The following is a 27,511-nucleotide window of genomic DNA, read 5'->3' as shown; positions in this document are numbered from 1 at the left end:
ATAGCAATTTAGGTAAAACTCGTACAAATTTACAACTTCATTAGGTCTGTGCTGATTTACATGATGCTCTTTTCTTTTCAAGCAAATGTAGTCTATGTCTGTCAACACTGGGCCTTGTCGCTGGAGTTACAGATTTCAATTACATGGTAACCATCATTTTAACCCACCATTCAGCTACTTGGCTAAACTGATCTGAAAACTGTTAGAATCTTTATCTACCATGCCAATGCTTATAAGTCGATTCAACTGCACACTGCACAGATCCACATCTGCCATCACAAAATGTGCCAGCAGATATTGGATCTGTGCAGTTTTGTTAAGAACAGTCAGTAGAACAAATATAAACCCTGATCGGCAGGTGCATAATGCTAAGGCAGATCAGGATCTTTATTGTTTGCAGTTAGATTTGACTTATAAGCAAATATATATGGTACTTTTCCTCTCAGTATGATTTTTCACCACTGCAATCAAGGTACTGATGATTCAGATGATGACCATAAAGTGAAAAAGCAGAGTACCAACTATTTTCAGTTGCTACTTGTCCAGTGGGGCAAGATACTTGGAACTTACTTTCAAGTATTAAACATGCTTTCAACTATTAAAATGATGTGTCTATCTGTTGTGTCCTTTTAACGTCACCTTTGGTGATCCTTCTATGCATGCTATGATACCATGTATACACTTTCTGTGCTATTTTTACTGATGCATAAGGGGACCAGCTGCTGGTAGTTACTGACCACCTGATGTAACACTGTTGCTGCTAGTCTGTAATTAACATACCACCTGATGTAACACTGTTGCTGCTAGTCTATAATTAACTTACCACCTGATGTAACACTGTTGCTGCTAGTCTGTAATTAACATCACGTGTACTTGTGCCATGTTGGATTTATATGCAAATCAACAGAGAAACTGGATCAGTAAATCATAATCTATAGAAACTGGTTATGGATAAGAGAAATTTAGTCTTGCTATTAAACTGAACTCTTTTGTGTGGATATAAATGTTACCAAGGTGTGTGAAAAACTTAAAATAAGATACTTGAATATTTTATCAACAGACCTGATATTCCTCAGGATCAATGACAAAGACTGATCATCACATTTACTTTGTTGCTTGAGAAGTTTAAAGTCATCTTCATCAACTGCAATGATGAAAGATCATGCATGAATGGAATCATTGTGCTTCATATGTAACAGTTTATCATCTAGGTGTAAACCTTACAGCTTAATATACAGAGGGTATTTCAGTCCATTAGGGAAACCTTTCCAGTCCCTCCCAAAGGTGCCACAAACATTGATATTATGACTTAATAATGTTCAGACCAATCTGATGGGGAGCCATGGTTGCTCAGACCGATCTGATGGGGAGCCATGGTTGCTCAGACCAATCTGATGGGGAGCCATGGTTGCTCAGACCAATCTGATGAGGAGCCATGACTGCTCAGACCAAGCCATGGTTGCTCAGACCAATCTAATGGGAAGCCATGCTTGCTCAGAGGTTAGCAAGCCCTACTCAAAACAAAGGTTGTGCACTCAAAACCTACCATTGGACAAACTGCAATTACCTCCGCAATAAATAACCCACTTGTATTGTTGTGCTGTAAGGCATCAAACAAAACCAATCAGACCAATCTAATAGATGTTACAACAACAGTCAAAGTCCATAAGTCAATATTTGCCTCTGAATGGTTTTCTTAGCGTTCAGACTACTCAACCAAAGGTAACCTTTTTCGGTGTCGCAAACTCCATCTGCTTATTCCTTCCCCTGATGAAACTCAAACTGGCAGTAAAAACCAGACAAACTGTAACAATGCATCCATATTTTCAGGTCCCAATCCATTGGTTCTGATGGAAGATGCTGCTTGTCCTGGCCTTGTCCCTTACAATCACTTTACCTTCTTTATTGATCATTAACTGAATTGAGATGAAATGATAATATAGACTTTTAACTGAATCAATTGTTGATAAGATACCTATTCTACATAATGATAAAGGAATGGTGCAAATTTTACTTCTATTTGATTAATTTGTACTTTATTAAACAAAACTGTTGCAATAAAAGCACACATGTGTATACATCGTATACAAGACATGCTTGAAGTACTTTAGAGAAAGGGAATAACCTGTTCGACTTCAATTAATTTTTAAAGAAACTAATTCTTTATTCTTTTATTAAAGAATGGATGATTTTTGAATAATCGATGTGGCACCACTAAGCTATGAGAATTGGTTATAACACAATACACAACATTACACATCAGGCTGATATGATAATGACGACACAAATTTCTTTACAACCAAATTATTTACCTATGACAACATGCTCATTAACTGACAATTTATTTTAAACAAGCAGTTTCAAGTGTTGGTCAGAGTTAATTTAGTACTGTACTGCCAACAAAGCATCCTGTGTGAAGGTCCAGGCAGTATGTTCATTGATTTTTCATTATGTCTATATATCAGTACAAAACAATATTACCACGATCCTAAGGAAGACTTACCTAAATTGTTGGATGTATTCAACAAAAGACCTGTCTTATAAACTGAACCCATCATAACAAGGGGGTGCAAGATGTACAGCAAATGATACAATTGCAAGATGCACTAAATATGGCATGTACACTGCCAATGCCACACATATGAACAGCTGTCAGCTGCATACATACATGCCAACCCTGCAAAAGATATAAATGTAATTATTGCTATTACAAGTGGCAAAAAGTACAATTTGGGCATACAAATGTAATCTATATATTAAATGCCTGAATTGCATCATGTATGCATGAGATCCAGTTTTACTTCTAATGTGATTCTGCATATGGTCCAAATTCTTTTCATAAAGGCAAAACAAATATCCATATGGATTACAAGCACAAAATATATTGACAAATTATTCACTCAGCACTCACTAACTATTCTACGGTCAATTTCACTGCAAATCTGCAATGAGTTCAGGTGCTCTGATTGCTGTGTTACATTACACCTGTATACTTCTTTTAAAGTTTGGAACGCAGTGTTGATTTGTCATTTTTTCTGATCTGACATGTTTTGTAGTTTGAAAAGATTCATCTTGCTCTAACATTTTCATCATATAACATCCACAACTTGCATTGTAAAGCATTTCACTTAACCTGTCTGCTTTCTTGGAAATGGGTCATATACAGTTGCTATAAATAGCAAATAAGGAAAATACTTTTACGCTGTTCTCAGGTAGCAGTCCCATTTTAAAGAATATTCTCAAATTTATATAAGTGGAATTAAATAGATGATAATAAAAAATGACCAAAACAACTTTTTATTGCTTTATTTTTATTTTATGTTTTAAAGTACCATATACACTAGCATAATGCATAATTTGGTGGTAAAAAGCAAAGGATTACGCCAAAAGCATAATAGTTGGCACATATGTATATACCTAACATACAGACCAGGGGAAGGATGGAGTTTATAATCATTTCAGGTATTGTATACTGTTTACAGATTAACATATTTTTGTAAACATTGCAGCCTTAATTACAGTATCTGTACTACACATATAATTGGTTTGGGGGCTAACTTGCAAAGACTTATGCTGCTGAGGTCATTACTACAGATGGTTTGGTGGCTAACTTGCAATGCCCTAAGCTGCTGAGGCCATTACTACAGATGGTTTGGAGGCCAACTTGCAATGCCCTAAGCTTCTGAGGCCATTATTACTACAGATGGTTTGGTGGCTAACTTGCAATGCCCTAAGCTGCTGAGGCCATTACTACATATGGTTTGGAGGCCAACTTGCAATGCCCTAAGCTTCTGAGGCCATTATTACAGATGATTTGGAGGCTAACTTGCAATGCCCTAAGCTGCTGAGGCCAATACTACAGATGGTTTGGTGGCTAACTTGCAATGCCTTAAGCTGCTGAGGCAAAACTGTTCAGTCATGTGACTATCAATGCAAATGGCAAGTACCAGTTCATATTTCATCAATGCTGTAGATTCATCTCATCTATCAATGGACTGAAGACAAAACAAATACTATAATCACAATTTCTGAGAAATAATCTTTGTATCGATTTCATGCAGGTATGGCTCAATGTAAGGTCGTTTATGGATGCTTGGTCTGCTGGTAACCTGCTACATTATACTGCCACAGTTCCATTGCAGCAAATTACAACTTTCTCAATAAATCTCAAAATATCTAAATTGGGGTGGGAAGGGTGAAACTCAAGACTAAGGGATGACACTACTGATGTGGTATTAATTTATGATGTCTTAACAATATGAAATATTCATGGTCAGTAAACCATTCAAGGCTAGTATCGATAGGCTGAATCGACATTCTAGCCAGTACTGTGGCAGTATATACGGCTGAACCGAGATTCAGCCATTTATCAAACACTTAATAAACATCCAAATGACTGAGATCTAATAGCAAACTTGCACAGCTGTACAAAAATACTATAGTGACATCTTAAAAATAACAAATTATAGTCCTTTATTATATAATAATTTGGGATCCAATGAATCATTTGCTATAAGTGTGTATGTGTGTGTGATCTGGATTTTTAACGTAACTATAACATTTATTCAGTCATATCACTATGACGTCTGCAGTGTGGCAGTTTATAGTGATATCCAGCAATGCAGCATCATGCCACAGACATGTCCCACCCAGTTACATTATCCCGCCACCAGGCCGACCATTCCTAACACTAACCTCATAATGCTGAGCACCAAGCGAGACAGCTGCAAATACCATTTTTTAACAAGTTTTTGTTATGACTCTTACAAGTTTTTTTAAAACCCGCAACCTCCTGCATCAAAGGCAGACGCTCTAACTAATTTAGCCACCAGAGTGGTCATCATTTGTTATAATGAGACATTCATCATGATTAATATTCTAATAGGTACAACTGCCTTCTCTGGTCAAAGGCAGGTGTGTGTTTGTTATTTCAAGACATTTATAAGAGTATGGTTCGTTAAAGCAAGGGTTTACTAAAGTTCCAACCCAAGTAGTAAAAAGCTCTGGGCATAAATTGAACCCTAATCAGATAATTTTCCACATCACCTATGGAGTCTGATAAACTGGGTTCAACCATTTTCTCATGAAAGGTACATAATGTCTTAATCAGCATATCAATGACCTACCTCAATGGCAGAAATGGTCCTGACAATTCCACCTCTCCACTTTCATATTGTGAATTTGGCCTAGATCACACCTACTTGAAGAGAAAAGTTACAAAAATAAAAATCACCGATTAAATCGTCACAACCTGAAATTAAAAGAGATAGGGCAGTAGGAATCAATTATTGCAGATCTATATATCTGATACAAAAGATACTATTCTTACACTTTCTACAAGGGCATAAAAAAATTATGACGTGAATTTCTTTTCTTTAAATCACCCGGTTTGCTGCAGTTGTCATGGCAACATCTAAGCAATCTGATTTATTTTTAATCTGTATGGGAAAAGACAAGTACACTGTTCAGCAGAGCAAGTTTCACCTGAAATCTGTAATTGTACATGTCATATTTTAAAAACTTGGGAGATATAAATCTATGTAACAAGTTTATTTTACTATCACCTAATGCAGACAAAAACCAGATATGTGAATAGAACACGAATTCCCCACTACAGCGGCTGAAACAGACCTAAATGACTAAATACTTGCTTGTAAGTCCTCTCCAACTGCAAACAATATCGACCCTCATCTGCTATCACATAAGGCAATGGCAGACAAGGGTCTTTGTAGTTTAACTGATTACTCCTAGCAAACTGCATAGATCCAGATCTGCCCATGCATTAAATGATAGCAGATCTAAATCCATGCAGTTGGATGCCACCTACATGCCATTATATACTGTAATCAAGCTGTGACAAAAGACATGCAATATTACATGCTCCACAACTGTCATGGTAATGAATATACTATTTTAAAATATGTTAATGGATGTCCCACAGTAGTGCCTTCAATGACCCACATGCAAACTGCACGGTAAGACAGACACATGCATGAATGAACAGACCAGAGGAACACTGTATGCCCTATCACTGTCACACTGGGACATAAAAATGCTAAATTGCCCTTCAGTTGTACTATGTAACCATTGACAAGAGTCGGCACATGTTTTGGAACAAGTGGCGATTGTGAAGAACATTCATCCAACAAAGGAATGCATAGACCAAGTCCTATAATTTATGATGTCAACAGTGATATATACTGGGGGTGGGGACACTGCCTTAATACTTCACATTGTTTTGTCTGCTTCACCAGGAAAACTGGGAGCCAATTTTCAAGAATATTTTGCATAGTTGATGGCCAATATAGATGCTGTTGCACAGCTTAGTCTAAATGAGTTAGTTGTACTATACTTACCCCTAACCAAGGTTAATTTAGGCACAATCAAGTAGTTCTGTTTTTTTTTATATAGTCTTGCCATTTCACTTGGTTCAAAAGTAATGATAGCAGAGGAATGCCCAATTCTGCTGATATAAGGTCAATTTTCTGTAATGAAATGAATGTCTAACTACATCCACCCAAATACTTGATATACCGTATAAACTCACTTATACGTCCAACTGTAAACTGCACAGACCAAGATGTGCATTCACATAATGCACCGTCAGATCTGGGTCTGTGCAGGAGTAATCAGTAGAACAAACAACATACACCCTGGTCTGCAGATGCATTATGCTGGAATAAATCAGGATCTTTGTTTGCAGTTTGATTCAATATATAAGAAAAGATATCTGTTCTGGTATTCGGTTCATTAAAGAAAATCCTAGGCGCAAAACAATGACATGTCAAGGTCAATGTTTCTACTCATTAATCCTAACCAACTGCATGGACCCCTATCTGCTGGTACATTATGCAAATGTAGATTGGGTCCGTATAGTTTGCGGTTGCACTCGTAAGTATATTAAAAAGTATATGTCAGTTTGAAAGATTTATTGAAATATACCTCTAAATAAATGCTTCTTAATAAAAAAAAAAAGTTAAATGGTAGTATAGTGGAAAGGCAGTTGTTTGAATATTGTACAGCAATTCTGAAACAATACACAATTTTAAAACCTATTTCATTAGGAACTGAAACATGGCAAATAAATACTGGTAGAGATATCAGGGTGAATAGATTCCAAAACAAGACCACACCATAAGTTTATTCTTCCTTTGTATAATACTAACAAATCAACAGAAAACAACATTGCTCAAAAACATATTCAACTTAATACTTAAATAATGATGCATGACTGAATTGAAAAATGACGTCAATTACAGTGCATATCGGTGTCCTCCCTTTTCAATGAGGGTAAAAGTAACAAACTTACTTTGTATCCCTTATATTATGAAACAACTAGAGACAATCCTAAATTTAGTGATAGAACTATTTCTGGTTAATTTCCCTGCACCTGGTAGTTTCTGGGAACAGCAAACATATTATTTCAATAATTCAAATTTGATTCCTTGGAAACAATTTCTGAAACTTTCATCAATACATTAAAAGGAATAAAACAGTTCATAAATTTGTTTCCCTTTTTTTCCACTCACTGCATTCAAGGAAATCTCTTGAGAACAGTGTTATCCATATTTGCTCTTTCAAAAACGAGGACACTCCAGAAAGAGGGTGCACGAGGACATTGTATCAATATAGAGGACCTAAAATGAGGACATGTCAGTATAAATAACACATGGCAATCCAACAAGCAGTTCTCCCAGAATCTAAATTGGGCGTGGCATTTATGTTCCTAAAACGGTATGTAAAATATGTATATCATGATCTTATCACATATTTTTTTTATTATTATTGTGAAAATACTACTACTATTACCACTAGTAATAATATTAATATTATTAGTTCAAGCAATAGCAATAAAATGCTAATGTTGATGTAAAACATGTAAATCGGAAAGAAGAGTGGCTGTCTTGTAAAGATCTAACAATCCTATATTACAGTTTTAATCCCTCACAAAAAGATGCTGTTGTAAAATCATTGGTAGTCTTCCTCAGCATAACTTTTCTGTTTATTTTCCTTTGCAAAAGAAACAATGAATCAGTAATACTTCGAAAAAGAATCTAAGACACAGGTATGATGCAATAAATCTTCCCGTAACAATTTCCATCAATACCAGCATGATATCATAATTTTCTAAATTTTATTAAATCTTATCCTTTCCATCTCTTCTAATTCTTATTCTTTTATGCAGCATTTAAATTCCTTGGACAAATCAAATTCCTGATTCAGTTTCTTAAAGGTCTCGATCTCTGTTTGCTTGTTCAATTAATGCTCCTTTTAGGCAATCGGTAATCAATGGCATATCCATGGATTTACACTTTTGAGAATACAGTAACAGTAATAATACTCTGAAAATGGTGGTAGAAATTTGCCATTAAATTTTATACTCTGAGTACTGTCAATGCTCACTTATAAGTCAAGTCAAGCCACAACATCCTGATCTACTTAGACATAACATGCCTGCAGATCAGGTTCTATGTTGTTTATTCTACAGATTACTCCCAACAACCTATACAGACCTAGATCTGGTGGTGCATTACATGATAGCAGATCTGGGTCTGCGCAGTTTGAAGTTGTACTCATCTTATGAGTAGCATGGTAGATAATGACCTTTGGGCACTTTTCAAACCACCATGTGGGATTAAACAGTGATTACACTTCTCATCCGATGTTTACTTGAGCATCAAGTGTTAATCTAGTCCTTTCTTCTAAATGTATTGTTTCTACAAATATCCACAGCTGACACATCACGCTGATTGTGTAATTACGTTTTGGTTTTGTTCTTGTCTCATTGGTGTAATCGGTCTTTGCAGCTAAGTGCACTCAACAAAGAAATTGGAATATTCCAAAAATGCTTGGGCAAGTTCCACACCAGCCATGCACTGTTGTCAGTCTTCTTTCATTAACATGATTTTTCCTTACTATTATGACCTTTAGAACCCAATGCAGTTTTAAAAGATATCATTTGCCTTACAATTATATATATATATATATATATATATATATATATATATATATATATTCAACTTCAATTGTTTTTATTGCTGCTGTGGCTTACATTACAAACACATTTGACGCATACATGTAAATGACTATAAATAACCTTCATGTCTATGACTGCACAAGTTGCTGGAGAGAGATCTGCCAGTTTTATTGGCTGGGGGCCTGTGTGGGAGGGGCAAAGTAAAATGTTACACTAAATATGCAGTTTTATTCTCCGATATGAACAAAAATTTGGCAAAATGATGTTTCGTCTGCTCCACTGATGCATATTCCAAAACTTAATAATGTTACTGGAGCATGAAAATGGGTCATTGCAACCTTTTTCTTACAACTAATGACATCAATGATGAATGTACCCAACAAAATACATTTGACTATACAATGCTGTGTGGAAGAAACTGAAGGAAAATATAAAACCGTTAATGAGGTTACTTTCACTAATGACAAAACCTGGGAAGACAAAAGCCACCAAAGATGGTTCCATGCAGCAACAGGTCTCTTTTTTCATATATAGGTTAGAGCGTCCGCCTCGGATGCGGGAGGTCGCGAGTTCGATCCCAGGTCGAGTGATACCAAATACTTGCAAAAATGGTACTAACAGCTGCCTCGCTTGGCGCTCAGCATTAAAAGGTTAGTGTTAGGAATGGTCGGCCTGGTGTCAGGATAATGCGACTGTTTGGGACATCATGCTACATATTTCAAGTGCTCGTTTTCGGAGGCCAATAATTCCGCTCCTAAAACATTTTCTTAACGCTACGACAACAATAGACTGCAAATACTGCTATCAGCAAAGGTGGAGAAGACAATGAGAATGTGTCTCCAAAATCACGTGCTCTAACGCAACTCCAGGGTTTGCAGGTGCGTCGATTTTTTACCCTTAGATCCAAACGAAACTTTGACTAAGTAAAATCGGATGATTAAAGAGAAAATGGTTTTGGTGCAAACAATTCTGAGTCAGCACGTGAAAGTACAACAATTGTCTGAAAACTTCAGTTTTCTTCCCGCCAAATATCAAACAACCTCTTGTACTTAGTAAGTAGTCCTCACTGAACACTGTTATGCATGCTCCTCGACATCTCCCGCTTTAAATAAACATGTTATCCCTACGCCAACTTATTCAGCGGACATGTATGTATCTTAAGAGACTAATAAAATAGTTCCAACCACTTGGTTCCTTTGTTTGTTTTGTTGTCACCACTTGCTAAACATTCTATCAAGTACAGCCATTTCCACCAGTTCTGGTATTTTTAACGTCTTTACGACTTTAACCTATCGGTTTTCAGGACCGGATCAGGTCCAGTTGGGGGGGGGGGGAGGCATTATTTCAAAAAGGCCTAGACGTCCTCGAAAGGGCACCAAAGCAAAAGTATATGGCTCTATTTACTCAGAGTGTGTATAATACCCAATAAATGTGCGCAAGAATAAAATGGTGGTTAAATTTCAAGTGACTGTACATGCAGTGGCGTCACTATTGGGGGTGCGGACCGCACAGGGTGACACCATCAGAGAGGGTGACACCAAAGTGACTGTCTATACAATTTTTGTGCTAGAAGGAGGTCCATGTGGGTGAGACCATGAGTTGCCGCACTGGGTGACACCAACACTAGTGACGCCACTGCTCTGTGTGTGTGTGTGTGTGTGTGTGTGTGTGTTTATTTAAATGAGGAATCCCCGACCCAATCCGGCCTTGCTTTTAGTTTGCTGAAGTCATTTTATTTTTTTAAATCGATAGTTTATTCGAGTTGGATTTGGAAATGTTATATTGCACCTTGAATTTGTGAAGTCGTACACTTCTAGTTAATTACATGTGAAATAATGAATTCAGCATTGCAACACAAGTCATTTGCTGAACGCAACCTCACTTTGAAACCCCTCTTAAACAAAATAGATTACTCCATTTTTAGAAAATCCGCGGTCAAGGTCAATGGCTGACTGATAAAGCGCATATCATGTGCTAAATCTTTACAAGTGTGCATGTGGTTCTTGCTTGAATGAAAATAACGGCTCAGACTATACGCATGCACTAATATCAGGTAAATGATGAATATGGATACTTGACATTTTAAAGAAAATTGACCTACATACTGGCCCAATCAGAGAGAAGGAGAATATGGCCCGGGCCTGAATCCCTACGAGGCCCAGGTTTTTAGATCTCTTAAAATTTAAATACTCCCGATTGTGTACTTAGTTGTCTTTTAAATCTTTATTTAGAAAATTATATGAGTTTATTGTAGCATTCAGTTTATTTCCAAGTTTCAGTATCATCAGGGACTAGGAGCCTCAAATTATCAAAGTGGCCCGGGCCTCTCTCAACCTCTGAAGGGGCTTGCCTACATGGGACAAAATGTATAAGGAAAATTTCGATTCGCACCTGAATACAAAGGTCTTAATATGAAAGTAAAACCATGTCTGCGCAGAATTAGAATACAAACTGAACAGGTTAGAGCACGAGTGTTGCGTTTATTTCTGCTTTAATTTTCTGGAATATTTTCATTACAAAAAAAAATTGTTTATTTAAAGTGAAGGTGAAATGGTTTAAATGCAAAATGGAAACAATTAGAATTTACTCCTAAGTCAGAATAACGGCATGACACAATACTTAGGTGACAGGGCTACCAGACATCGTTTTATATTTCTTGATTATAATTTGCACCAAGTAGAAATCTTCAGAAAAGTGTGTTAACATATGCTTTTGCTGAAGGTAAAATTGGTCATGCTCACTGGTGTACTTCAGTTGTCAAATCTTCAAGTATCGAACGTGAGCAGCTTTTGAACGTTGTCAAGCTGTTCAACTTCGGAGGTAAGTAAATCTTTCATGTAGATCACAATCCAATAATGCCTAAAGAAAAGTGATCGGTTTTAAATGAAAATAAGAAAAATTTAAAGTTTGGCTGCTTATGGATCTAAGATACCAAGTTCGAAAACCAGTCATGCACCTACATAGTATGGCTCATGGCATTATTCTCTCTGCTTTACTGTGTACATTTTTGTTAGTTTGGCAGAGTGCAAACTTTTCCTGGAATGCTGTAGCTCTTTTGCATCTGAATCCCATTCTGGTCGTAATGTTTAAAAAAGATAAATTAATTATAGGCATATATTTGGCTAATATACCATTATTATCACTTTTTAACAGGCCTTGACCATCCTCACTTAAAATCTACACTATATTTCTGTACCAATCCATATTCGCTTATAAGTCGGATCCATCTGCAAACTGCATAGGTCCAGATCTGCCTATGCTTTAGCAGATCTGTGTTTATGCAGTTTTGTTTTATTAATAATCAGTACAAGGAACAAGACAGACCCTGGTCTGCTAGCGCATTATGCAATGGCAAATTAGGATCTATATTCAGCTGGATCCGTCTTATAAGCGAGTACATGTGTACTTTAAAATGCCCATATTACTGGATAAAACACCGACACATTTACAACTTCGGATCACGTTTCGAATTTACACCTATAGCTGCCGTTCTAATCAACTCGGTTATTTACGAAACGAGGATCGACCTAGATGTTGCGAACGCATCGGACTATTTTTTCGTTCGCAATGCTCTTTCAGTAATACGATCGCTTTACTAGTAGAACAAGCTTGAGGTGTCTTGAATATATTGTATTTTCCTTTTTTGGCTAAAAAATATCCGGTGAACAAATTTATTATTCATCTGTAAATTACTGCGCCGACATACATATATTCTGAAAGCGATTCGGAGGGTAATTAATCGCAGTGATACCTAATCGGTAAGTTTTTGGCGACCGAAAATCCCGCTAGATTTGCGAATAGCAGAGTCTTATAACATGATAGGTCTTGAACATAACAATAGACAACGTTTCTACGATCAATTAAATACCTGAACATTTAGTTTGTAATGCAATCTGATTAACATCAGATCGCCATTGTCTTGCATGAAGATCTGACAGCGACCGCTTACGGCCCATGTTCTGGTGACCTATGTTGCTTTCATAATTGCTGATTTTATCAGCTGGTCAGATTATATTAGATGTCAGCCTGGCACCATCTTCGTTAAGGACAAAGTGGACATAATTATAAGTCTTCTGGAGACAACCCCGTTTCATAATGATCATACATTCAGCGGGAGTAGTAATAACATTTTTAAGACATTCGTCATGACAGCCATAGTGCACGTACCACTGGCACTGTTTTTATTTAAGACAAAATGAACATCTTAAAAAGTCTTGTGGTGAAAATCCCGCATCAATACGGCTTTCGGTACAAGTAGAGACGTGATAACAAGATTATAAGATGGTTTCTGACGCGGCCACAGTGGAAGTCCGATAGGTATAATTTGTATGAAGGATCACTTAAACATAAGGAGTATTAAGGTGAAAACCCCGTGCCGATAGGATCATCCATTTCGGAGAAAAGGCAATAGCAATATTTTAAAGCGAACGTTTCTGCGAACAAGGGTCATTGAGTGTGTGCCAAACCCCAAAAACAGTTTAAAACAAATGACAGGTATAACATTTAATTAAATCGAGAACTGTTACTTTGTGACAATTGTTATATGATATAATCTCGAAATGAATGCAAAGTTTATGATGTGTCAAATGTAATTATATAGTTTAAATTACAATTTTTATGAATTTGAATTGTCTCGAATTCATTAAAAGAATTAAATTGCCAAAATAGCTAAGAACGCCTCAAATTACTTGGTGGCGAATATTATACCTTTACCAAAGTTTGCGAAAACTGGACGGCACTAAATTATTTATATTTATGTTTTACACGTTATATATATGTGTGTGTGTGTGTGTGTGTTGCGGAGATCTATGTGGGTGGGGGAGATTAACAGTCTTTCCAAACATAAAGGTAACCATCTTTAAATGTAAAAAAAAAAAAAAAACATGGATCTGAGGTCAAGAAGTTTATTCAAAATTTACTGCGTCCCGACTTACGTGCTTACGTGAGTGGTAGTAAGTTTAACAGTACAAGGTCTGTGGCATAACCTTCGCATTTGCTTTGAATAGTACGCTTAATAGAGAGTATGGTTTCAGATACATATAAACATTATATGATTTGTTTCGTTACAATATATACAACAAGATCTTTCTTAATTGATCATACCGCCATTAACCCCCACCCCACCCCTGCATGGGAAACGGATTTGCAAGTGGTCTAAGGGGCTCGCCTTTACAAATCATTCAGTAATCTTACTTCTGCCTGTGCTAGTCACAGTCTCGTCTCGACCAACGAAGCACTGTCATGCTTGAAATTGTCATCAACAAATTTTAACACTTAAAAAAAAAAAGAGATTAAGGTTTTCTGCGGATGGGTCACGTTTCTATTAGCGCGGAGTATTGAAAAAGGTTAGAAGTCTTCCCGATGTAACTCGGTTTCTGATAATCCTCTGACCATTACTACCTCATTTTTGTTATATTTGGACATTTATGTTTGGGGTGTAAGGCCAGAATCAGCTGCCTATCGAACAATGGAAATTGCATCTTCGCCAGCCAAGGTTCCGATAACCCTATGTAGATAGGGTTATCGGAACCTTGGCCAGCGAAAATGTGGAAATGGATGATTGTTGATATTACGAGGCGTTTGGACCTCTGGTATCATGGATATATATATGTTGTGAGATTTGGGTAGTCATGTGACTAGCAATGCAAATGGCGAGTTCCTAGGCAAATTTCTTCAAAGCTGTAGTTTCGTCTTGCCTCTTAGCAGCTTAAAGACATAACGAACGTTATACTGGCAGTTTGGGAGAAAATAAATAATTTTCATATCCTATAAATGTCAAGATATCAAAAGTAGGGTGGTAAGAATAAGAGTTAACTCGGGCTAGGTTTCCGCCTCCTCCAAAGTTAGTGCGCCATATTTTTAAAATCGGTGGGTTGTGGGTTCGACTCCATCCATGACCAGTTCCGGTCGGCTGCCGTATTGTGCAACTCCGGGCATAGCACTTATGTTGCCTTGGTAGTAAATGGTCATTCATGTGATGATGTGCATGTACACACCGATCAATCTGACATTCCATTTCACACACCACACAGCGCCACAGTCTTTGATTACTGGACAGGACTCACATGGAGACCAAAACTGTTAAATTGTATTGTTTCAGAAAATGATTTTGGTTTGGAGTTTTGGAAGGTTTTACCGGTTCTTTTAACACATTATTGGCCATATATCATGCCGACAAAACCGGAATAAAGTGACTTTCCCAAGGACACGCCGGAGTAGCCGACCCTGGGTGGATTGGGTGGGTATAGAACCCGTGCCACTTCCATTACGAAACCGACGCTCTGCCAATTGAACTACCGAGGTTCTCGAAACAAAAAAGCACCCGCTAACTTTGTAATTAGTTTTGAAAATCTGCATGACCTTAAATTTAACCTTTCGAGGCTTTGGAGTGGAGGTTGACAGTCATACGTTTCGATGGTTGGTTGATTTAATGGTTTATTTATTTATTTATTTATTTATTTATTTACTAACTTACTTACTTTACTTAATATGAAAACAAAGTACTAACTCGCAAACGAAGGGTACACAGATTTTAAGAAAGTAATCAACTTAATGCAATGTATACGTACATTTAATGTTTAAGTAATATGAAAACGAAGATAACATTATCAAATGTAAATAAAAAGATTTGCAGGTAAAGAGTAATGTCGAAGTGATACATTGTGTGTGTATTTTATTAATTTGTATTCATTGTCGGAACACATTTGTATGCTTATCACATTTTAGGCATGTTTATAGCGTGTTTTAAATCTAATTATGTACATGTTTGATTTGGATTTTTAACGTAGCTTTTTAAAACTTTTTTTTAGTCATATTGCTACGATGTCTGCAATGTGGCCGTTTATAGTGATGTTTAGCACTGGGATATCATGCCGCAGACATGCAGCATCATGTCACACCCAGTCATATTATCCTGACACCATGCCGACCAGTCCTAACACTAAGCTCTTAATACTGCGCGACAAGCTGCTAGTACCATTTGTATAACTCTGGTATGACTCGGCCAGGGCTCGAACCCGCAAACTCCCTCATCCAAGGCAGACGTTCTAACCACTTAGACCACCGGAACGGTCGAATTATGTACATCGTCAACTGTCTATTTGTGTGCATCACTGTCTAACTATGTACATCATTAACTGCACATGTACCTATGACACATACTTTTGTATCATACCTCAAGAATTAGTGCAACTCAGAAATGCAGACTTCGTTTTCAGTTTCAGAGATGTCTCTACCTCAGAAAACCAGTGGGCAATTGTAATAGGTCAAAATTAAAACCTGTTTTATAGGGTCACTAAGAAAGTTGGATAGACTGAGTATGTTTTGACAGTGCTCCTGGAGAAAAAAAACAATGTTTTTCCATTTGGTTATGTCGCAGGCATATTTAAAAATCAAATCAGTTTAACTGTATCCTTGATACTTGTCTTGCAAATTGATGCCAGCTCATCCCATCAAAATCCTTGAATCTAATAATTTTAATCATGTGGACATTTTTAAAATGTCCGTAAACTTTGTTCTGGGAGCGTCATGTGGGGAATTTTTGCAACTTCCGACAAATCTATTCGTGATCCTGCTATGACGTCACGCTGCATTGTTTATTTTTATCTTTTTATGGCTCAAGTGGAGACGGACACGGCCATTTCCGCACTGTTCTCTTGAACTTTGAAGCAACGAAACTTTTCTTGCTGATTTGAAATTACTTACATCTATACATGGAATACAAATACAACAGTGTTAAAAGATTTCTCCACTCTTATACCAGAATCAAGGCATTAACTTAACTTGGCAATCTCACACAGAAGATGAACGAATCATTCACCTTTTGTCCCGAATAAAGTTGATCCCATTTTTGAGGAAAGATAAAAAAACTAACCTTTACTAAAAGCGTATTTCCACTATACAAGTTTTGTGCAGCGATGTTCGAGAGATCAGCAAATAAACTGCTTGGTTTATAACGTTAAAATAACGTCAAAACTATAAATTAAAAAAAAAAGAGGTGTGGGACTAAGAAAGATGTGACGTCTAGCGCGCAAGATCGAACACAGAACTAAAACACAGAATGGGATAAAATGATGCACGTGTAAAATATTTTCTCAGGAAATTCCACACCACCCCATCCCCCAAAAAAGATCAGGTATTTTGTCAACAAGCACCATTGGCGATTTGAAAGACAATGCAGTATTTCTGCCTAAATGGGTTTGCTTTATGTTTATTTATTTTTTTTCTCCTTTAAAAACTCCCTGAAATCAAATCAAAAATGTTTCAAACAAAAGGTAAATCTGAGGATGGATTTTGTCATCATCAGGCATGGACTTATAGTGTGTGCATTTCGGCGGTATTTGTTTCTGAAGAAAAAAAAAAAAACAGTCCGTCGATTGAAAAAGAAAAATACGTCCTATTTTGAACTCCAAATGTTTAATATCTTACGAATGTAATTAACACAACTGAATAATTGAGACTGCTTTCATAATTGCACAATGACCAAGGTATTTAAATTCACCCTCTGGAAGATATAGAGATAAAGGTCAATAACTGAGAAAGGCGACCAGACATGTGGCATTCACAATGATCCATATTTAGTTACAAATCCTAGAACCTCGAAATTGATTATATATATATATATATATATATATATATATATATATATATATATATATATATATATATATATAAAGTTACTTTACATTATTAAAAAGACTTTTAATTCCTTCTTTTGTTCACCAGTGCATTTAATCTGTGATTAATCCATTACTTTTTCTGTTTTTAAGCTCAGCGCTGTTAAGTTTGAAATGAAAGACTTATTTTCTCTAATTCTTTCCAACGAGGTAAGACTGTGCAATATATATATATATATATATATATATATATATATATATATATATATATATATATATATATATATATATATATATATATCTTACATAAAATAAACTGAAAACCGATGAAATCGGTTAAAAGACACGATAAAGATGTAGGATAGATTGAAAGACGTCTCTTTATAACAATAAAAAGACTTATTGAAAAATATTGATACAAACACTGAGAGCAAATATTCCATCACAGTGAGTCGTTGCACCATGTCTAGTTTCCAATATATCTCATTTCTTTTTGTTTCCGTCCTTGTGTTCCTTTATTCTCTTCAACAGTAGTATGGCTTTACAACACTATCTTCTTTTCTGTTATTTTAGTACTTGTCACTATATTCTTGTCCACTAACATACTTACTTGCTACTATTTTCTTGACTATTGATTTAATACTTATTACTACATTCTTGTCTTTTTATTAATACTTATTACTATTTTCTTGTCTACTCTATTAATACTTATAACTATTTTCATATGTTCCGTTTGTTGATTTAAATATATATTTGATTGAATAATTACACAAGGTACCTGTCACCAGTTTGTGTCAGCATCATCCCTAGTTATAATTTAAGACAAGGTACGAAACAATACAATTGCGCCATAAAACATCAGAAAACAGAAAGTAAGAAAGCAGGAGTGGAAGATTTAAACATTTTAATATGATAAACACTTTGATGCTTATACAGTCAGACAAAATATCTCAGACAGTACGGTCAGACAGTGGTGGTCACGAGAATTAAGTTGAATACAATGAGTCCAAACCACAGGATACCCATAATTCCTTTAGGAAATGGGCTATCATTAGTATAGTAATTCCCTACTCGAAATTGACCGTTATCACTCAATTACAGCCAAAGGATGCAGATAGCCGGATTTCAAATGGCTGTAGACTGGTACAGGATTATATTTAGAACTTAATCATCCTTCACAGGCTATTTGAGATTGGTTCAACGTCGATCATGTGACGAGGAAGACCGGAAGTAGCGCATTTCATATCTGATTATGATGATTATTATGAGAGGGAAATGATGAAGTATCACGTCAAAAGTTTCAGTGTAATCATCTCATCTGGTCACGAGCTTATGGGCTTTTGACATAATTAACCGAAAAGCAACCTGTACACACTTGTCAGTCAAAAGTTTGGTTATCACCTCGTGCTCAATACGCTTCGAGGTGGGTTGGGGGGAGGGGACAGACGAGTCACACTTTCAGCGATATGACTAAAATACGCACTGGAAAAATGGAACGTAGTGGAAATAAAATTCACAATGGAAGATTTGAATGCAATTGAAATACAATGTGCAAAGCAAATTATGTAATTATTTAAAGCGATTTTGGAAGTAGAAAGATATAAAATTAATAAATATTTGGAAATGCTATTTAAAAATAAATGTTTATGAATTAATAATTTACTAAGTTTTAAACTCCAATAGCACATGAGGATTTCTGTTCCGTGAGAGTTCTGTAACATTCATATGAATTAGTTTAAATTATTCTTTTTATTATTATTTAAAATTTCAATTACATTAATAATATTAAAATAACCAATAAAATATGTATCCATATTTCGAGATAAATACATCTAAATAAAATTTACTAATTTTTGCGTATGAAGATTTCTATTTTGCAGCAAGTCGGCCACATTCAGGTAAAATCAATCGTAGAGTAAATTTGCACTATTATTTAAAGTATTCCTCTTTTTTGTCAATTTAGCACAGGAAATCATTCTAGTTAAAACAATGATGGAAAGGTGTTATTATATGTTTTTTATTTTTATTTTATTTCTATTGCGTATTTTATTTCCATTGCGTATTTTAGTCATGCTGCAAAATCGAAGACAGTCTGAGTAGAAATGATGGCAAAATGGCATATCAGCTGGTGAAAGATCTCACAAACCATGAGCAAGGGAAAACTCTGATCACCATCCAAGATAAATCAGGAAAATGCCTCACAGAAGGTCAAGAGATCATCAAACAATAGACATAATACTGCTCAGAATTGTACAATCACAAGACCCAAGGAGATCCAGCAGTACTAAATTGCCCTCAGGCAAAAGAAATTGATGGTAACCCCATTATTCGTGAAGAAGTAGAAATTGCAGTTAGGTCACTAAAGAAAGGAAAGTCAGCTGTCCCTGACAACATACCAGCAGAACTCATTCATGCAGGCGGAGAAGAGATAGTCACAGTCCAGACAACAATCTGCAACAAGATATGGCAGACAGTAGAATGGCCCACCACATGGACTCAATCCTTGGTCATCGTGCTCCCCAAGAAAAGAAACCTATAGGGGGTTTCACGGTTAGTATCTCCCCATGAAAACACCGGAGGGCATCTCGGTGCAACTCACTTCCGGATAGTTCAGTCATTTAAGATGGCAGAGGTAGATCAAGAAAATGTGACAGACCGCTCACATTATGCAAGCAGGATCGATATCTCACTATCTTAAACAAAAATTCGATCAATATTTGATCAATTGTTTTTACATCTATTATTTATTTTTTCACTAACTAGCGCTGCTCCCAGTTTTCAAATAAATATTCTCTGCCCATTTCAGAACTTCAGTATCTTTCAATTACTACCTTATGCTCAGGTTTGTATTATTTGATTATGCGAAAGCGTATCGCTGCGTAAAAAGTTCTTGCAATTTATCTCGCTTGAAGAATAACGAAAATATGTTTATTTTGTACAGCTTCAATCAATGGAGGTTGAACTACAACGAGAAAAAAATTCTAACTTCTTAAGGTTCTTTTATTATTGATTTAGACTGTTGCTTTTCTATAAATGTTCATTACATTTTTTATGAAATAACTTTTAAGTTTTTCAAAATGCACAAATGTCAACCACGCTTGAACAGACAGGCGCACGTACGAGTCTCCTCGACGATTATTTTAATTTTATTTCCTTGAACGGTTGGAAATTTTAGAGTATACACTTTGGAAAAATATTGATGTTAGACACACTATGCATGTATAGGACATTTGTGGCTCTCACCTATATGCCTGTCTGTCTGTATGTATGTCTGTCTCCATTCATCTGGTGCATGGGTATGTATATCTTCGAAAGAATGTGTGTTCGCATACGTATATTATATAAACATACTTCTGGTTAAAAACGAGTATAAAATGATGCTAAGATAGAAAGAGTGACTGATAGATAAAGACAACAAACATGAATATTTGTGAGTGGCCATTTATTATTGACTTGTAGAGTATGTTCTTACAAGCAATCTCTTTTTTAAATTCATACTGTTTGCAATTTTACATCCGGTCACGTAGATCAATATTGATTTAGAAGGCGAACCAGAGTAATAGGGCGGAATCTGTGAAATAATTGGATCTTTAAAACTTACATATTTGATGCAAGGAAAGTTAAACAGAATTAAACTAATTTTAAGAAGGCTGTTCTAGACGAATTTGCTGGTGGCATTCAGAAATGTTGTCTAAGACCCCAGCAAATTTGAGAGTTATTACGTGCCAGCATAAGCAAAGAAAAATCATGCTGAAAGTTATTGCATGTACCGTCCGATACTTGATGTTATAAAAGTCAAAAAGAAAAGGAAACAAAAATAAACGTCATTGGGTATGTTATTTAATCTGAATATTGTACTACACCCAAATATGAATAAATATACCGTCTGCAATATTACACTCCTTTATCGTTATGATAGCTATGTAATTATTGCTTTGTCAAGTCCTCTGAATACATTAAAATACTGTGTACCATTTTAAAAAAACAAACAAAAAAAAAACAACTTTTTTGGTTTAAAATATTCAGCATTACAAATCAGCTGACGTGTCGCATTCGTGTTATAATCTTCTTATCGAACTTGTGTTATAACTTTCTTAACTCGTGTTATAAACGAACTATTAGCCTTGCGAAAGTAGCTGAGAAAGAAAGATATATTAACATGAAAAATGCACATTGTTGAAATTGTTTACGTTAAAGTTATATAGCCAAAAACGTGCAATAAATGTTTAAAATCGGAGAGCAAAGTGAAATGTTCCTACAGATGTATCTGAAATTATGGATAATGAATCCATATTATCAGGTATGGACAGTGTATTTAATTATTTCATATCATTTAAGTATGGAAAGTAAATATTATTTAATTATCTGATATAATGTAAGTATGGACACTGAATCTAATTATCTGATTTAATGTCTATAATTATTCTCTTGGTATGAACAAAAGATGTTAGACATATATAATTGATTCATTGGTTTAACCATTATGATCTGTGTAGCACAGCTAAGATTCCTTCCTTTGTTGACTTTATGTTTCGCTAACCCAGTGTAGAACGGTGAACTAACCGAAACCGGAAATTTTTTGTGGGCATGCGCATTGGAGCTAAGGGTGGTAATTTTAGGCACTACGATCAGTAACTCCGTTGCAACCGTGAAACCCCCATGCCAAAACTACAGAACCATCAGTCTGATCAGTCACCCTAGCAGAGTCATGCTGAAGATAATTCTCAAGAGACTAAAGCTTCAAGCAGAGAAAATTATTGCTGAAGAGCAGACAGGCTTCCGAGCAGGAAGGAGCACCACAGAACAAATCTTCAATCTCAGACTCCTTTGCGAGAAATACCTTTAGCATGAGCAGAATCTGTGCCACGTCTTTATAGATTTCAAAAAGGCATTTGATAGGGTATGGCATACGGCCGTATGGGCAACTATGAGGAAGTACAACATCAGCTCAAACCTGTTGCAGGTTGTTTGAGCACATCTGTGACAAAGCCACCAGTGCTGTCCTCATCAATGGCAGCAGAGGAGATTGGTTTTGAACAACAGCTGGAGTCATACATGGATGTACACTGTCACATACACTCTTCAACTTTTTCCTGGAATGGATCATGTGTGATGCCTTGCATGACCACAAGGGCACTATCAGCATCAGAGGAAGAACAATCACCAACCTTCGCTTCGCAGATGATATTGATGGTTTAGCATGAGAGGAAAAAGAACTGGCGGACTTGGTTGAGCGCCTCAACACAACCTCCACAGAATACGGTATGGAGATCAGCGCCGAAAAAACGAAACTGATGACAAACAACACAAACGGCATTAGTGCAGAAATAAAGGTCATTGGACAGAAGCTGGAAAGAATCATAAGCTTTAAGTACTTGAGATTAGTTATCACAGATGAGGGTTCCAAACCAGAACTACTTTGCAGGATTGCCTAGACAACGGCAGCAATAACAAGGTTGAGACTCTTATGGAAAGATTCCAACATTGCTTTTGGTTCCAAAATCAGGGTGATGCGCTCGATTGTCATATCCATCTTTCTGTATGCTTGTGAAACATGGATGCTCACACCAGATCTACAAAGAAGGATTCAAACCTTCGAAATGAGATGCTACCGCAAGATCTTGGGCATCTCATACATTGACCATGTAACCAACGAAGAAGTGCACAACAAGATCCAACGAGCCATCGGATCCCATGAAAACCTCTTAAGCACTGTAAAAAAAAAAGCCTAAACTGAAGTGGTACGGTCATATCTCAAAATCATCTGGACTGGCAAAAATAATCTTGCAAGGCACAGTGCGAGGGTGCAGAAGAAGAGGGAGACAGAAAAGAGGTGGGAGGACAACACTAAGGAGTGGGCATGGAATTTGGAGATTCACAAATGGCAGTAGAGAACAGGGAAAGATGGAGAGAATATGTTGTAAAGTCATCTGTGGTGCCCCAACGACCTCTTGGGTTAAGGGTTTGAGGATGATGATGATGATTTTAGTCATTCCCCACGTTCATGGGCGGATTAGGTGGATGCTGTGTGGATTGATGAGGTAGCGTGCGTTTCCTGTATAGTAAGTTTCCTTTACAGTTACACGATTATAATTATGCACTGGAAACATTTAAAACGCATGGGCTTCCTGGGTCTTTGTCCAATGGACCCCATCAGGGATTGCGTCCCACAGATACCACGCCTACTTTTTTTAGCCCCCACCTCCCACGTTATATCTGATTTTGCTGATTTTATCATGCTAGCATGACATTTCGCCAGGGAGATTGAGACTAACAAAAAGAAAATAATAATACACGAAGAAATGTAATAATACACGAAGAAATGTAATAATACACGAAGAAACTAATAATACACGAAGAAACTAATAATACAAGTCTACATGAAGTTTCCCTGAGGGGGGATATATTTATTTACTACACAAAGGATTTTATTCAAAATCTATGTGCAGCTATACTATTCGCACACCCTCCCGTTTGTTCGTACCCCCTCCCCCCAGTCGATTTTAAAACGAAAAGCAACAAGGGTATAACAATAACACACAACTTCCCTAACAGTCAACTTAGCGTTTCAAACCAAACAAAATCTTTCGATGTAAACAAGTAGACAGATTGCTGACTGTCCTTTTCTGGTTTCTTAAAAAAAAAACAACAAACAAACAAAAAGAAACAACCATCCCGTTTGTTTGTAAACCTCAACCCCTACCGATTTATTTTAAAAACAGAAGGCACCAAGGATACAAAAATGCACAAAACTTAGTCATTTTATTTATTGATTTACAAGTTCCAACCTGATTGTCGCCAGATGGTCCCAAAGACTGTCAACTTATTGGCGTTTCGAATCGAAATGGAGTTTCTTTAGCAACACGGTCGCCATATTTGCTTGAACGAGGTTGTTTTCCTTCAACATATGTGATGTAGTTCACCGTCTTGGAAAATTTCAATAGTTCCGTAAATTTTATGATTTATATCTCTTTGAACACATTTATACAAGAGTTCCTCCATATATTTGTTCAGTTTGTTGTAGAAATATTAAAACTGGATATTGTACGTACTGGACGCAGACGACATATTATTTTATATATTGAAACTGACTGGACAGCGAGTGTTATGGACCTCTTTGGTGACAATCACGTTATAAATTATAAACGAAGGAAATGACTAAGTGCATTTTTCATATCCTTGGTGCTTTTCGTTTATAAAAGCGGTAGGAGGTGGGGGTACAAACAAACAGGACGGTATGCGAATGGTCATTTTTTTTAAAAAAAACTGTTGTCTTCGTCAAATATTTGCAATGTCTAGAAAGGATAAACTATTGTATATGCGTGCTTAAAGATAATGTAACTCCAAAATTCACGGAATTATTTATATTGTCAAAGACGGTGAACTACATCACATCTGTTACTTGAAAACACATACTCGCCCACGGATAGGTGACGACCGTGTACCTAAATAAACTCCCGTTCGATTCGAAACGCTAACAGTATAACAGTTTTCTGGGATCCCCCGGCGACAATCAAGTTAGAAATTGTAAATTGATGAATGAAATGACTGTGTATTTTTTTTTATTAAAAAATCGGTAGATGGTAAAAACAAACGGGAGGGTGTGCAAATACTTGAGTCAAAAGCGAATAAGTTTCTTTTTCATTCCTGTTGAATGAAAACTTTGTGACATCTTGGTAATGTGAGCCTTTGACGTTTAGGACCTGCAGTTGAGGTTTGGTCACTGCCGTTTTGTTGCTTGGGGTGGAGAGCGCTCTCTTTGGGACCGTTCATAAATGACGTCGTGCACCTAGGGGGGAGGGGGTCACACATTTGTGACGATGTGTGACGAGGGGAAGAAATTTGTTTTAAAAATGTGTGACGAGAGAGGGGGAGGGGTCAAAAATCGGCCAAAATCGCGTGACGTCATTTATGGATGGCCCCTGACCAGTTATTATGTACTTTTGAGAGAGTAACGTATGTAAGGTGAAACTGTTTGCATTTGAAACATGCACAGTGGAGGGAATGTTGGCATAGCTCTATGCTGCTGTGAATAATGTGGCTGACATTTCTTTGGATATTGTACTTATGGAAATTGTACATGATCTAAGCACACTGCTAACTAAAATGAATGCTCCCTTGTGCTAAAAAAAATCAGCCTGAATTAGTCTAAAGTACACTGTCTTTAGCACCTATTAAAATTGGGAAAATGAATTTTGCCCACCTAGACAATACCAGGTTCTGAAAAAGAAATTGATGAATTTCCAAATATATAAAAAGTATAAAAAAAACGTTATCGGCTCTTTTTTATACAATTTACCTCTAAAGTCCACGAAGTGAAAATGACCAACTGGAGCTGGCAGTTTTTTGAAAGGCGCACATCTGGAGTAAGGCCAAGCTGCATACTCTATAACCCATACTACACCTATCAATCATATACCAAAATAAAGGGAATTAAAGGTTCTTTTAACAATACCTAAGATATACAATGTCTTTTTTAAATAGCCAGTAAAACCAGTGAGGAAACCCTGGGAAATTCTTTTTCTGTAAATATGCAAAATACGAAACTGTAGAGCGCCACATATCTCATACATTCATTTGGCTTTCTCATATTTCCTTCCAAACTCGAAAGTACTCGTAAGCACAAAACATTGATAACAGCTCGGTGTCTGGAGGTGTCTATTCTTCGTCTCACTCCGTATAGGACTTGCACAAAAAGAGAATCGTGCCACAAAACGTTTTGAAAATATATTATAATGTTCAAAAAGTATTTGAGAATACCATTCTTAAAGTATTATTGGCACGTTTTAAGGAAGCAAAACAACTGCAGTTTGTTTTCAGAACTGAGGTAGACAACGAAAAACGATATGATGGAAAAGAAATGTTTCGTACAGAATGTAATTGTTTTCGTGGATTAAACGTCACCGGAACTAAACACAACGAGGAATTATTGCTGAACAACAGTTTGGTGCACAGTGTTAAGTATCAAGCAAAGATTTAATGACACGATCGAAAATATCTGCGATTTTGTCTTATCTCCGCAAATGTGTGTGCCCGAGTTGTCATATTTTTTATTCTTTATTTTTCACATTTGTATCTATCTTTTCCTAAGCAGGTAGCAGTAAAATCTACTGATTTTCTCTAAAGTAAGTAAAATGTCCCGAACTGCATGACGGAATAAGGCAAATGAGTTATAGAAGTTCCGGTAGTGTTGCATCACGTCCTGGGAAGAAAGACAAAACTTCAGTATCGCACAAGAAAGATTGTCAGGCAGAAACTTTTCAACGGCAGTTAACCGAGCATAAACAAAAATCCATTTATGAACATCATGTTTTCTTCATTAAAAAGTTTACACATTTCGACATATTTCTAAAGTAAGATTGTATAGTTAGTTACACCGAAGTACTGAGAAATTTGCTCAAAAAGAAATTAATTTCGTATTCATTACAGCTTTTTACTTATTCTTTCATTGACCTCTTGTCCACGCAATCGCTTAGTTTATGGTGGTCTCTAAGCTGCAGTCGTTATACGTCTTTTACGTTAACAAGATGAATCAGTGATTCGTTGCGTTGACATGATTATATAGGCTTAACGACAAAATTGACATATTTTGATTGCTATAATATGACAATATTTCACTGAGACAATGTAGATATATCGATATGAAAATATCTAGCCACAACGATGTCAGTTTAATACTTCCGTATAAATGAATATAAATTACAACTTTTACATTAAAAAATATGTTCAAATGTCTCTTGTTCTTTGGAACGTTGTGTGTGTGTGTGTGAATAGGATTTTTAACGTAGCTTTAACAATGTTTCAGTCATATCGCTACGATGTCTGCAGTGTTGCAGTTTATAGTGATGTCTAGCACTGGTATCATGCCGCAAATATAGCATGATGTCCCACCCAGTCACATTATCCTGAAACCAGGCCG

At 36.3% G+C, this 27,511-nt stretch overlaps 1 long non-coding RNA gene across 1 annotated transcript in view; it reads right to left on the bottom strand.

Annotated features, from left to right (window-relative positions):
• Positions 1 to 27,511, bottom strand: part of LOC149802665 (uncharacterized) — a 178,016-nt gene that overhangs the window by 136,431 nt on the left and 14,074 nt on the right. The window contains exons 3-4 of the long non-coding RNA XR_016419928.1: positions 5,127 to 5,200; positions 2,504 to 2,677 (exon numbers count right to left, since the gene is read on the bottom strand). This is a non-coding gene — a long non-coding RNA (uncharacterized LOC149802665). The remainder of the gene's footprint in view (positions 1 to 2,503; positions 2,678 to 5,126; positions 5,201 to 27,511) is intronic.

The sequence above is a fragment of the Sinohyriopsis cumingii genome, chromosome 3, assembly GCF_028554795.1.
Source record: "Sinohyriopsis cumingii isolate HCF-2022 chromosome 3, ASM2855479v2, whole genome shotgun sequence".
In the NCBI taxonomy this organism is placed as follows: domain Eukaryota; kingdom Metazoa; phylum Mollusca; class Bivalvia; order Unionida; family Unionidae; genus Sinohyriopsis; species Sinohyriopsis cumingii.
The sequence above is the reverse complement of the archived record's forward strand: the minus strand, read 5'-3'. Positions and strand labels throughout refer to the sequence as shown.